This window comes from Marmota marmota, unplaced genomic scaffold, assembly GCF_001458135.2.
Source record: "Marmota marmota marmota unplaced genomic scaffold, marMar, whole genome shotgun sequence".
NCBI lineage: Eukaryota > Metazoa > Chordata > Mammalia > Rodentia > Sciuridae > Marmota > Marmota marmota.
In genome coordinates this window covers 971,045-984,076 of record NW_025999983.1, presented here as the reverse complement: position 1 = coordinate 984,076, position 13,032 = coordinate 971,045, and the positions used below count along the sequence as shown (strand labels likewise).

General features: G+C 53.2%; 1 long non-coding RNA gene across 3 annotated transcripts; it reads right to left on the bottom strand.

The window, feature by feature from the left end:
• Positions 1 to 567: 567 nt before the first annotated feature.
• Positions 568 to 6,864, bottom strand: LOC125617590. Of its 3 annotated transcripts, none has more exons than XR_007348614.1 (3): positions 6,758 to 6,864; positions 6,405 to 6,599; positions 568 to 4,958 (listed from the first exon to the last, which is right to left on the bottom strand). It is a non-coding gene; the product is annotated as an uncharacterized LOC125617590 (long non-coding RNA). The 3 variants fall into 3 exon arrangements; XR_007348613.1 differs by having other exon boundaries at positions 568 to 2,298; positions 3,298 to 4,958; positions 6,405 to 6,828; XR_007348612.1 differs by having other exon boundaries at positions 6,405 to 6,828.
• Positions 6,865 to 13,032: the final 6,168 nt, after the last annotated feature.

The following is a 13,032-nucleotide window of genomic DNA, read 5'->3' as shown; positions in this document are numbered from 1 at the left end:
GCCGGGCCTCATCTGTGGACTAACCCAGTGGTGGGCACATAATTGGAATGGCCTGGCTGGGAGGGGCGGGACTTCAGGTAGGGGCGGGACTTCAGGGAGTTGGTGGGACTTCAGGGAGGTGGTGGGACTTCAGGGAGATGGTGGGACTTCAGGTAGGGGCGGGACTTCAGGGAAGGGTGGGACTTCAGGGAGGTGGGGGACTTCAGGGAGGTGGGGGGACTTCAGGGAGGTGGGGGGACTTCAGGGAGGTGGTGGGACTTCAGCAGGGGTGGGACTTCAGGACAGGGAGGCAGGGTTGAGAAGCAGGTCACTGGGGTGTGCCCTGGGGATCATACCTTGCCCCTGGCCCTTTCCCTCTCTCTGCGTCCAGGCGCCATGAGCGGGGCCTCTGCCCTCCACAGGCCCCTCTGCCATGAAGTGTGACCTCCCTCGGCCCCGCTATGGAGTCAGCCGTCCACCAACTGAGACCTCTGAGACTCCGTCACAGTGACCTTTCCTCCTCTGAATTGTTCCTGGCAGGTGTTTTGGTTACACTGACAAAAACTGACACAATCACAAATACCTCTGTGCCAGAAATTAAACAGTTTATGTAAAAACCAAAACACGTCTATGCCAGAAACGAGCATTTAGAATTTAAAGCACCATTTTCAACGGCTCTGGAACAAGTGGATGATCAGCTAGAATACAGCCAATGCGTCCAGGATTTCTGTGCCCAAGTCTCCAGAGCATCAGTGTAAGAAGGAGAAAGAGCCTGAAGAAATCGAGTCATGCACAGTCGGGGCTCAGGGTTCCCAGGCCTGCGCTCTCCCCGGCCACAGTGTCCCCCCACCCAATCCCAGCAGGTCTTCCCGGTAGAAATCAACGAACTGAGTCTAAACTTCTAGTAGAAAGGGGAAGGAATCAGAACAGCCACAATCATTCTGGAAGGATAAAACAAAGAAAAACCAAATCCATTTTGGAAAAACAAGTTTCTGTAGCTCACGTGACCCACTTTCCAGACTGACCTTCACCCACAGTAATAAATACAGCATGGCATCGCGGCTACGGTGGACACATGGGCCACGGGGAAGGCAGAATCCAGGAACGGACTCACGCCGCTGTGCACAAGGGGATTGCCAAGGGCAGGCGTTTTCATGGAGAAAGAGCCTTACAAATAATGGTGTGGAAACAGCGGGGGTTCACGTGCCCAAGAAGGAGCCCTGGCCTACACCTGCTCACCGGGCAGGTGGGGACCCTCCAGGTATTGTAGCCCCCATGCAGAAGGGCAGACGTCAAGACTCCCGGAGAAAGTTCCACACAGCACAAGGCACGGGCAGGAGAGGAGCCTGTAGACCCGCCCGAGCCTGGTCCACAGAGGGACTGTCCCTCCAACCGATATCTGGAGTCCTGCAAAGTCTTCTGTGAATCACAGACAAGATGGCTTGGAGCTGCAGGTGCCACCTGCATGTCACCCTTGGCCCAGTGCTTCCTCGGTGTCCCTCGCTCCTGACTGGCGTGTCTGCGGACCACAGGACGCTCATCTTCGGCTCAGGGGGCACTGCACCTGGTTGGCACGTGTCAGTTTCTCCCGAAGGCCAGGACACACTCCCCACGTGCTCCCGAGTGGACGGAGAGCTCCTGCCAACCACCACAGGCCTCTGCAGAGCCCACCACAGCTTTCCCCACCGCCTCTTGCCACAGACAGCCCGTCGTCCTTCAGCAGATGGACCCAGGAACCACGGTGCTTTCACACAGTGAGAGCCACTCGGCAGGGAGAGGAGCCAGCCGCGGGTCCCCACGGCCACGTCGGAGGCCCAGCGGCACCGTCCTGTCCTGGTGCTGAGCCTCAGGACCACCAGAGCAGCACTCACTGGAGTCAAAGGGTAAGAAAGAACCCAGGAATCCAGGGATGGCGAGACAGGACGAGGACGGTGACATGTGTCCTCTCTATACCGTGAATCTGTATACTGGTCTGGCTTTGGTATCAGGAGTGCTGTGCAGAATCTGGTGGCGAAGTGCAGGCGGCCCTGTGACGGGTCGGGGTGCCCGAGGACCCAGGTGGAACCTCGCACAGCGCTTCACAGGACTTGCTCTGCACAGCAGGAGTGGCCTCCTCTCAGCCTGGACGAGGACCCTCGCTGCCGTTGCAGGACGAGGTGTTGCAGCAGGTTCATGCTGAGCCGCAGAAGGCAGAAGATGGAAGGGCAGCTGGCCCCTAGCCCCTATGTCGTCCAGATAACCACACGTACAGTGAGTGTCCACTGCGTCCTGCTCACTGTTGGATTTTCCCAGGCACTGTTAGCGGTCAGAGATTCACAGCTACAGAAACACACAAATAAAAAACAGAAAGAAAACCTAAGTTAACAGGATCATGCTCGTTCCCAGTGCCGGGACAAGGGATGAGCGCCGTCTGCAGTCTGGTGGCTGTCACCAGAGGCTGGGCACCACCTCACCTTCAAAGCCACTGGGTCGCTGCCATCCCAGGTGACCCCAGTGAGGACAGTTCCCTCTCGCCAGCCCGAGTCCACATTCTGGCTGCCACAAACCCTCGTTATAGAGAACTGTCACAGATGTCACTGTTATGTAAGGTATCTGTCCCTGCAGTTTCCAGCTACATGGAGCATGTGTTCATGCCTTATGACAGTCTCACAGCCAATAGGGACAACCCGCCTCGCCCCAGTTCCCCCTTGTAAACTTCTGCTAGACCCCAGCCTCAAAATGCTGTCATTTAAGAAAACGATAAGAAATGCCTAAACCTGCTGAAGGACCCTAGGCACTGCCGAGGACCCCCAGCCTGGCAGCTAAATTAGACCCAGGGACACCTGCATCATCATTCATGAGGAAATGTGCAGCAGGGTTGTGAGCCACACCCCGGGGCAGGAGAGGAGTCCTGGTGAGACCACTTGCAGCAGACAGGACAGCATGCTTCAGATGAAGGAGCCAATGGAGGTGTAGGCAGCTTCCACCAAAACCCACCGGACCTTGGCAGGGACCGGATCTAAAGATCCGTGGCCTCATCCAAATGCCTCTGTTGCCCGTTTTCCTGAGTCTCCTCTCAACTCCTTGCTGGCGTGGGTTCTGGGATGTTCAAGCCTCTCAGCCTCCTGACGGAGCTGGCGACATGTTCCTGTCCTGACCTTGTCTCTCCCGCCACCTCGCGTTTTCAACCTGATTCCTGGTTTCAACATTCTCACGCTCGTTCTAGTGCAAATAACCAGAGAGACTCTGAGTTTTGTTCTTACTTTCTTTGGACGCTGGCCAGGCTCTGGGTTCCAGTGCCTTGTGATGATGAGTGGGTTTCCCGGGTGTTGTACTCACCTTAAAGTGACATTTTAGATGTAACTTTAGCGTTTGGTTCAAGAAAATTCTGTAGACCAGTTGACTCAGAGCAACAGTTTGTCAGACTTCTCTCAGATCAACACGTTGGTGACCTGAGCAAAATGTCCAGCTGCCGAGTGGAAGAGCTCTTAGGATGACACACTTCGACCTTGCACTTCTCTGTGTCCACACACTTGATCATCACATTATAAGCCTTTTCCAGTTCCAATCAATTTTCACATTGAAGGAGTCTCGCTAACCTACAATTTCATCCCGCTTCTGACCCAGTAACTAAGATGCCGAGTGGACGTTGCCCTGCTGCGGTGCCTTCACACACTTAGCTTTGCCTGATCAACAAACGTGTGGTCCTGTGTGAGTCGCTAACCGACACTTAATCCTGTAAAGTCACCGATTCACGTTATTTTAGGGCACAGAGTGAGTCTCTCTTCACTTCTCTTCTGGAGCAGTGACATGAAGCTCTTCGAGCCCCAACCTTCCTGGAGACACTTTCAGACACGGACATCTGAAGTTTTTTAAGAAGCTACGATACACAGTATTCACTGTTTTCTTTAATCGATGGATTCTCATAACATACACATCTATATGTAAAACAGCATTTCTTTTCTGTTTTTCTGAAGTCTTTTCCAGGAAGAAATTGTTAGTCATGTGGGTGGGTATGCACTGAAATATGTGGGTGGTAAGAAAAGAAGGAGTAGAATGATTTCTGAATTTGTAAAAAAAATTGTCACACAAAATCAAGTATGTCTATGGGGTACTGTGTGATATTTTGACACACACAGACATTATGTAATGTTCGATTCTGGGTAAGCATGTCTGTCTCTTCAGATTTTGAAATATGCAGTGCACTGTCACGTCTGCGTCCACCTGCTGTGCAGCAGGACTCCAGCACTTACCCCCCACTGTACTGCTGACCAGTCTCTCCCCACCCTTCCCCGGCCCCTGGCAATTACTATTCCACTCTCAGCTTCTCTAGATCTCCAGTGACGAGATCCTGTGACATTTGTCTTTCAGTGCTTATTCCAGTTCTTTCTCTGTTATCCATTTGACAAGATCAATGAATCCATCAAAAGGTTATTAGAACTGATACATGAATTCAGCCAAGTTGTACGAAACAAAATCAGCATATTAAAAAATCAGTGGTATTTCTGATTAATTTTGAATTATCTGAAAAAGTTAGCTAGAAAGAAATTCCATTTATTATAGATTAAAAAAAAAACTAGTAACAAATTTAAACAAAGAGGTGAAAGATCTCTATAATAAAAACTATAAAACATTGTTGAAGGAACCTGAAGAGAACAAAAACTAGACGTCCCCTGTTCGTGGATTGGCAGGATTCATATTGTCCAAAGGTCCACAATACCCAAAGCAATCCACAGATGCACTGCCATCAACACACAGTGACACTCTCCACAGACCTGGAGGAAGAGAGTCAGATTCATCTCAGAGCACAAAATAGCCAGAGTACCTTGTGCAGAAGAGCAAAACAGGAAGCAAAATACGACCTGGCTCCGGACAATTGCACAGCTGCAGCCCTCTTCTGTGGATGGAGAATACAAGCCACTGAGAAATCCCACAAGTCACCCAAGGTCACCAAGAAGCTTCAAAGTCAGAATTCATGCCTTTTGAAGCTAGGATAAAAACTGGGAAAAAAATTTCAGAAGATTAACCCAAACTCACACAAAACCCAAATATCCGTGAACTTAACAGAATTCATTGAAGAAATTCCAGTATATCTAAAAATACTGCAGGATGTGATAGGGCATGCCTACAATCCTGTGACTTGGGAGGCTGAGGCAGGAGGACCACAAGTTCAAAACTAGCCTCAGCAACTTAGTGAGGCCCTAAGCAACTTAGAGAGATGCCATCTCAAAAATGAAAATGGGGATGTGGCTCAGTGGTCAAGTGCCCTTGGGTGCAATTCCTGGTACCCAAATACTAACTACTTAAATACTAAAATCACACATATGCACCTAGGTGAGGGAAGTTAGCATTTTGAAATCTTTATGGAGGGCAGTTCCTGCACCTGCAAGCCCAGGTCTTTGTGCCGTTCCCAGAGGAGCCCAGCTTCTTGGCCATCACAACCCACTGCTCCCAGCCTCCCCAAGACAGCCCCATGGCAACAAATCTGTTTGTGTCTCTGTGGATTTGCACAGTCTGGGCACTTCCTGGAAAAGGAGTCATGCAATATGTAGTCTTTTCTTTTAATATTTCAAAACTCTGCCTTGGCCCAAGGCACAAGGATAACTGCATTTATGGAACCTTTAAAATACTTTTAAAGAACATTTTTGAGTTACTTATTCTGAGAAGGAGTAGCATACAACATTTTGGGAAAAACCTTTCCATAAACAAATCTCTTTTAAAAGCTCAGCTGCTGAAGCCCAGCCTTGCCTACAAGGAGAAACAAACTGAGGATTTGAGAGACACTATTTATGATAAATTTACTGATGGGAAAAACACAAGACGTTAATTAGTGAGATCCATTCCTGATCATGCTTAAAAAGGCACAAGTTCTGGCCCCGGAGTATTTTGGAAGGGATGTGTGGTGATATTCACTAACTAAATACAAGGAGACAAATTTCAATACCCAGATCCATGCCATGGGGGGAGCACCTGCCAGGGACCAGGAGGAAGCCCCGCTGAAGGCCTCTGGGGTCGCCGCCCCGGCTCCCGGCTCCCCATTTCCCTTTCAGGATTTTCCCTACCACTTAAAGTAATGGAAATGTATCAAATTCACCTCCAAATGGGCAAATGAATTTTCCAGACCTCTTTTCACTAAGCCTAAAATAGACACCAGAGGGTGTGGAGAGAGCCCTGGCCTCATCAAAACCCTCGGTTCAATCTGATTCACTCTTGAATCTCTGACAAGTCACTCCAATTCTCTGACCCCCGGATTCCTTTTTTTATGAAATACAGGCAAAATCTCAAAACTTTCCGCCTCGTTATAATGATTAATTAATGTAGCCAAACACTTAGTCTGGGGTCTGGCTCACTGTGGATCCTTGGTAAATACCACGTGAAGTACTTCCCAGAGAACTCTCCTTTTAAAATGAAGACGGCTTAGAAAAATGAGATTTTAAATAACTTACCTGCAACTTGTGCAAGAAATCATAGGCACATCTGGTTTCCATCTGAGGCTACCATGTAGACGGGCCATAAATCTGAATGTGCTCTCCCGTGCTGGCCTGGAGGAACTGTTAATCCAGCCCAGCTCCCAGGAGCCAGCCGAGTGGGCTTCTGAATCCCTCTGCTGGGCAGCCCCTCGGCCCGGGCTGCTGAAAGGCCTGCGTGTGGAATACAGTGGGAAGTTACGCTCAAGGTCAGCCATGACATTTTTATTACTTAAAGAAAGCAGTCTCTTCCTAAAAGACACTGCAGCCTCAGGGGCCAGGGGCAAGGCCAAGGAGGGACTCTCTGCCTCTTTATGGCTTTGGGCTCCTACCCTCGGGGTGTAAAGCAGGAGCTGTCCAGTCCAGTTCTGTGCTTGGGCAGAGCCCCGTGCATGCTGACCCTGCCTGGGTCAAGTCTGAATGCAACATGACCTGCACTTCCCCCAGCGCCTGGCTGGTCTTCTGAGGTCAGCTGTCCAGCAGATGATGTGTGGAGGACCCGGCCACGGTCGCAGCTTGCATTTCCTGAGCAGCCAAGGATCTGAGCACATTTAAAGTGGACACATTGCCATCCATGTGTCTTCCATGGTGATGTGTCTGGTCAAATCCTTTGTTCATATTTAGACTATTTTGGGGTTTGCTTGTTTTATTATGATGGACTTTTGGGAATTCTTTTATATTTGAAGCATCAGCCTTTTTTCAGAGACAAGATTCACCCATGTTTTCTCTCTGCCTGAGGTTTTTATTTTCAGTTCTGCAGGTCCGTGCTTTCTGACGACAATGTGTACTTCATTCGGAGTTGGGTCGTGCTGATGCTGCTGTGTTCAGAGCGTCTGTGCCTAGCTCTGGTGCACAGAGTTCCCTATGACTTCTACCAGTATTGTATCTGGCATCCCATCTGTGATCTATTTTATCTCAATCTTTAGGCAGTATGAGGTATGGGTGGTAATTATCATCTTTACCTAAGGTTTCGGCTGTCCAGCACCAATGCTCTCTACACTGAGCTCCATTTCCTCTCGGTGGAGCATTGGTTGGGCCAAGTTGGGAGTCTCTGCGGGGCCATGCCTTTGGTTCTAGAGATCAGTCTGCACACCCAGGGTCGAGGTCACCCTGTCTCCTTGCTCACCTTCTCAGGGAGCTGTGAAATCGGCGTGTGACTCTCCCTGTTGTAGTCAGCCTTTTGCTGCTGTAACCAAAAGACCCTACAAGGACAATTTTCGAGGAGGAAAAGTGTATTTGGGGCTCACAGTTTCAGAGGTGTCCACAGAAGTCCAGCTCCATTCCTCAGTGCTGGGTGAGGCAGGACATCATGGAAGAAGAGTGTGGTGGAGGACAGCTGGGGACAGGACACCAGGAAGCAGAGAGAGCTCCATTACAAGGACAAAACGCATGCCCCAGAGGCCCAGCCCCAGGGAGCCACCTCCCCCAGCCCCACCTGCCCACCTTCAGTCACCACCCAGCTAATCCCACCAGGGGTCAATGCAGTGATGAGGTTAAGGCTCTCCTAACCCAACTTCCGAACCTTCTTGCACTTACATATGAGCTTTTGGGGACACCTCACATCCGAACCCTAACACTCCCCTTTTGCCGTCCCTCTTGAAACTTGTTCTGCTAAGCTAGACACTTTGATATTCCAAGGGAACTTAAAACTCTCTTCCAATTTCTGCAACGACAAATGCCTGGTGGAACTTGGTTGAGACTGTGCTGACCCTGGATAATGATGTAGGGAGAAGCCACCTCCCGACCACATGGAGACCTCAGAGCCAGGACTCTGCAAGGTTTCCCACTCAATAGACCTTTGCTCATTTCTCAGGATTTAAACTCTAAGTGAGCAGGTCTTTCCAATCTGCTGACAGAGCCACTCTGCATTGTGTTACAGTGATCATACTAAAGTAGATGTCATCGCATGTCCAGTTTCAGTGCCTAATTTTCATTGCTAGTATGTAAATTTTTACCCATTTTTTTTATCTTTACCCTAAATCCTTCAACAGTTTCATGCTCATTATTGGCTACAATCACATTCCTGAGGCCTGTAGGATTTTCTGGAGATAACTGTCCATTGCAAGTCAAGCCATCCTCCTCCTTACCTTGAGCAGGGGCCAGGCTCTACCTGCAGCTCTGTGTGAAGGTGATGAGGACCCGCCCCTTTCCCTCCGGAGCCTAGGACAGTGGTCAGCATTGCTGTTGAAGATCATCAGCTGGGCCTCAGATGGATGCCTATATCCAACAGAGGAGGTTCTGTTTCCGCTGGCTTAGCGTGTGTGTGAGGAGGGAATGGACGCTAGCTGCTGTCCAGCGCTTTCTCTGCCTCCCCGAAGATGATCAGATGGGTCTCCTTTCCCAGATCCCATTCCCAAGGTGCATGCATGGATCCCTGGGAAACAGGCTTCCTTTCCTGGTCGACCCCACTTGGGCACCCTCTTCTCCTCCCATCTTGTCAGGAGACTGTTAGCCTCCTGCTTGCACCTTAATGACGTCTGCAGCTCCTTCTTCCTGAGAGTGGCTTTGGCTTCAGGGCAGTGCTGGCCTGGGGTGCCTGGGGACTCAGCCTGCTTCTCTGGCCTCCTGGGAGGGTCTCTCCCCTCCTGCCTGGCTGCCTTCCCCAGGGATGCCATCTGCCTGGCATGTTCTTCGAAGGAAGGTTTAGGTGCAATTTCAGTTTTGTTCATGGATCCTCCATTCCTGGGGACCTGGTGGTGTCGCTCCTGGGGACCTGGTGGTGTCGCTCCTGGGAACCTGGTAGTGTCCCTCCTGGGGACCTGGTAACGTCACTCCTGGGGACCTGTTAGTGTCACTCCTGGGGACTTGGTATGTGTCCCTACTGGGGACCTGGTAGTGTGGCTCCTGGGGACCTGGTGGTGTTGCTCCTGGGGACCTGGTGGTGTTACTCCTGGGGACTTGGTATGTGTCCCTACTGGGGACCTGGTAGTGTGGCTCCTGGGGACCTGGTGGTGTTGCTCCTGGGGACCTGGTATGTGTCCCTACTGGGGACCTGGTAGTGTGGCTCCTGGGGACCTGGTGGTGTTGCTCCTGGGGACCTGGTATGTGTCCCTACTGGGGACCTGGTAGTGTGGCTCCTGGGGACCTGGTGGTGTTGCTCCTGGGGACCTGGTATGTGTCCCTACTGGGGACCTGGTAGTGTGGCTCCTGGGGACCTGGTGGTGTTGCTCCTGGGGACCTGGTGGTGTTGCTCCTGGGGACCTGGTATGTGTCCCTACTGGGGACCTGGTAGTGTGGCTCCTGGGGACCTGGTGGTGTTGCTCCTGGGGACCTGGTATGTGTCCCTACTGGGGACCTGGTAGTGTGGCTCCTGGGGACCTGGTGGTGTTGCTCCTGGGGACCTGGTATGTGTCCCTACTGGGGACCTGGTAGTGTGGCTCCTGGGGACCTGGTGGTGTTGCTCCTGGGGACCTGGTATGTGTCCCTACTGGGGACCTGGTAGTGTGGCTCCTGGGGACCTGGTGGTGTTGCTCCTGGGGACCTGGTGGTGTTGCTCCTGGGGACCTGGTGGTGTTGCTCCTGGGGACCTGGTATGTGTCTCTACTGGGGACCTGATGGTGTCACTCCTGGGGACTTGGTGGGTCGCTCCTGGGGACCTGGTGGTGTGGCTCCTGGAGGGATCGTTTCTGCCTCACGGCAATCATCCAGCACGTTGGCCTGAGTGGGTCCCAGTGTCATGAATTCCCCACTTCTTTGCTTATTTCCGTGCCACTGACGTCTGCTCTGGTCTCGGTGGCCTTCTGCTTCCCATGCCTGTCGTCGTGGTTCCTGGTGCCCAAGCAGAGGCCCCGCCTGGCGGCCTCTCCGTGAGCCGGACTTGCCTCACCCTCTGTGCCGGGAAGCCTCCCCACCAGGAGGAGATTTCAGTCAGCTCCCAGTTGCCAGTGGACTCACTGAGTGTCCCTTGACACAGGTTATTTTGAAACACGATGAAATACTAAGTGTTTCTAAATACTGTGGGCACTTGACAATCGTCTGCTTCTAATTTTCTGCTCTTCACTTCTGAGTTAACTTTTTCCTGGAGAGCAGGCTTGTTTGCCGTGGATCTGCTCAGATGCTTGGAGAACTGTCTTCTCCCGAGTGTGCCCTGTCTTGGGAGTTCCTTCCCTGGGAGTGGGGACTGGGCTGCCAGCGGGTGGTGCTCTGCGGGGGTCACTGGCCCAGCCTGACATGTCCTCAAGTCCTCTCTGTCCCACTAATTTTCTGCCTATGTGCTCTGTCCACTGGTGATGGCCGTTGAAGTCCTGGGCCAGTGTGGACAGAACCCTCCCTTCAGGCCCGTCTTTCACGCGTGTCGAAGCTGTCGTGAGGTGCTTGGCCTTTCCACGCCCTCTCCCCGTGTCACGCCCCCCCCTTCTGAAGTGGAGCCACTGATCCTGGCTGGGCGGGCGTCCCCTGTGCACCTTCCATAGAGCCACCCGGCTCTCGCTCCTCCAGGTCAGCGTGCCTGCCCGTGCTCCCCGCTTCTGACGGTCAGAGTTTCTACAGCCAGCACACAGCTGGACCTAGCTTTTAAAAATCGATTTGATGGGATGACCTCTGCCTTTCATTTGGAACACTTACCTCATTTAGATTTCACCTACTGTTTACAGGTTGAGTTTCAATTGACCATCTTTCTAGCTATTTTTTATTTGTCTCATCTATCCTCTGTTCACTCTTTCCTTTTAAAACATATTTTGCTGTGCTGTCTTCTGGTGGTCTGGGGCCTGTATGTGCCCGAAACCATCCCTCTTCAGTTGACGCCCGCCGGGCAGTGGGCCGTGAGTGCTCCTCAGCACGTGGTCCCTCCGTTTCCCCTTTCTGTATTTTTGCTATTGTTGCACAGACGTCACTGCACAGCTTGGTCGACCTGCGGACTCTGTCCCCTCTGGTCTAAACGTCTTAGGAGCACGCAGTGCGCTGTGCCTCACGTGGGCGTGCCGCCACTGGGAAAGGTCTGACTTCTGCCTGCGTCCGAGTCCAGAGGACAGGGGGTCCGGAGCGGCCTCTGCCCTGCTCCTGAGGCAGAACCCTCTGGTACTCTGTGCCAGGCTGCAGGGCTGGAGGGACAGGCGGGTTCCCAGCCTGGTGACACCGATGGCTCCCTCGAGGCCGTCTGCTCCTGGCCTCTGCGGTCTCCCTCCTCAGTGCTCAGCTGGCGGCTGAGGGCTGAGCTCTGTCCGTCTGGAGTCTGCTCTGCTCGTCCCCTCTGGGGCTTCGTCCCGTGGGTCTCGTCCACCTCTTTCCCAGCTACTCCCACTCAGCTCTGGTGCCCATGGCAGGCGGCCCCGGCTGGGACATCCTCCTCTCCCCACTGGAGCTCCATGGTCAAGCCAGGTCACTGTCCCAGGGACGCGCTCTCACCCTGCCTGGACTTTACATTCTACACTCCGTTGCCCTCTCTGGGAACACCTCCTTCCTCAGCTGGCCCCATCCCAGGCTGCCTCTTCCTGGATCCCTGCCCGCTCCATGGGTGGATGTTCCTCTCGGGCCACCGTAGCTCACTGCCCAAAGCAGAAGAGCCCAGGCAGAGGAGGCTACCAGCCTGCTCCCAGGTCTGGACGGTCCACTGGCCTCTCCCATCAAGAAGCAAACAGTGCCCACTTGTCCCAGTATAGCCTCCCCAGTGAGTGGCCAGGGCCACAGTGAAGGGCTTAGCACAGAATGCGGGGCCCTGAGTGCCTGGGAGGTGCCACCCCTCAGCCCAGAGGTGGCTGCCCTAGGAACATGGGGTGCCCTGGGTGGTCTGGGTCACAGAGACTTGCCTGAGTGTTGTGGTTTAGGTATTAGGTGTCCCCCCAAAGCTCACACGTGAGACAGGCAAGAAGGTTCCAAGGAGAAATGATTGGGTAACAGGAGCCATAACCCAGTCGTGAATTAGCCCCTGATGAGATGACCTGAGTGGACACTGAGGCAGGTGGGGTGTGGCTGGAGGAGGTGGGCACCGGGGCCTGGCTGGGGTACATATGCTGCATCTGGAGAGTGGAGTCCCTCTCTCTGTTCCTGATCACGGCGTCAACCACTTCCCGGGCCACGCTCTGCTGCCACGTGGTCCTGCCTCACCGCGAGCCCGAGGAATGGAGCGGCTGGCTCTGGACTGAGACTTCTGAGACCTTGAGCCCCTGGATAAACTTTTTCTCCTTAAAATTGTTCTTGTCGCGTCTTCTAGTCACAGCAGCGGGAAAGCTGAGTAAAACTGAGTGGGGCTGGGGGCAGAAAACTGAAGACCGCGCAGGTGCGGGGCAGAGGAGGGGGAGCCACAGACCAGCTTGAGCCGCAGATCACCTCCCCAGGACCAGAGGGAAAGGGGCCGACCAGCTGGTGTTGCCCTCTGACCCACATGTGTCCATGGCCAGCTAGACACAGGGCGCCTCCCAGTGTCAATCCCTCCACCCAGAGGGAAATGCACGACCCGAGTCCACAGGCGTGGAGCCCGGGCGCAGGGCCTGCAGTCGGCCCCTCACCCCGTGCTAGCTGCCCAGGTGGACTCGGCCTATATGGGGAGATGGGTCCTATGATGTGGCCTAGAGACACAAACCCAAGTTCTGAGCCTCCTGCTTCAGAGCAAAGGAAGTTCCCCAGACGCCTTCCCTGTGCACAGAAGAGGACCTCACTCTGGGCCCCTGCT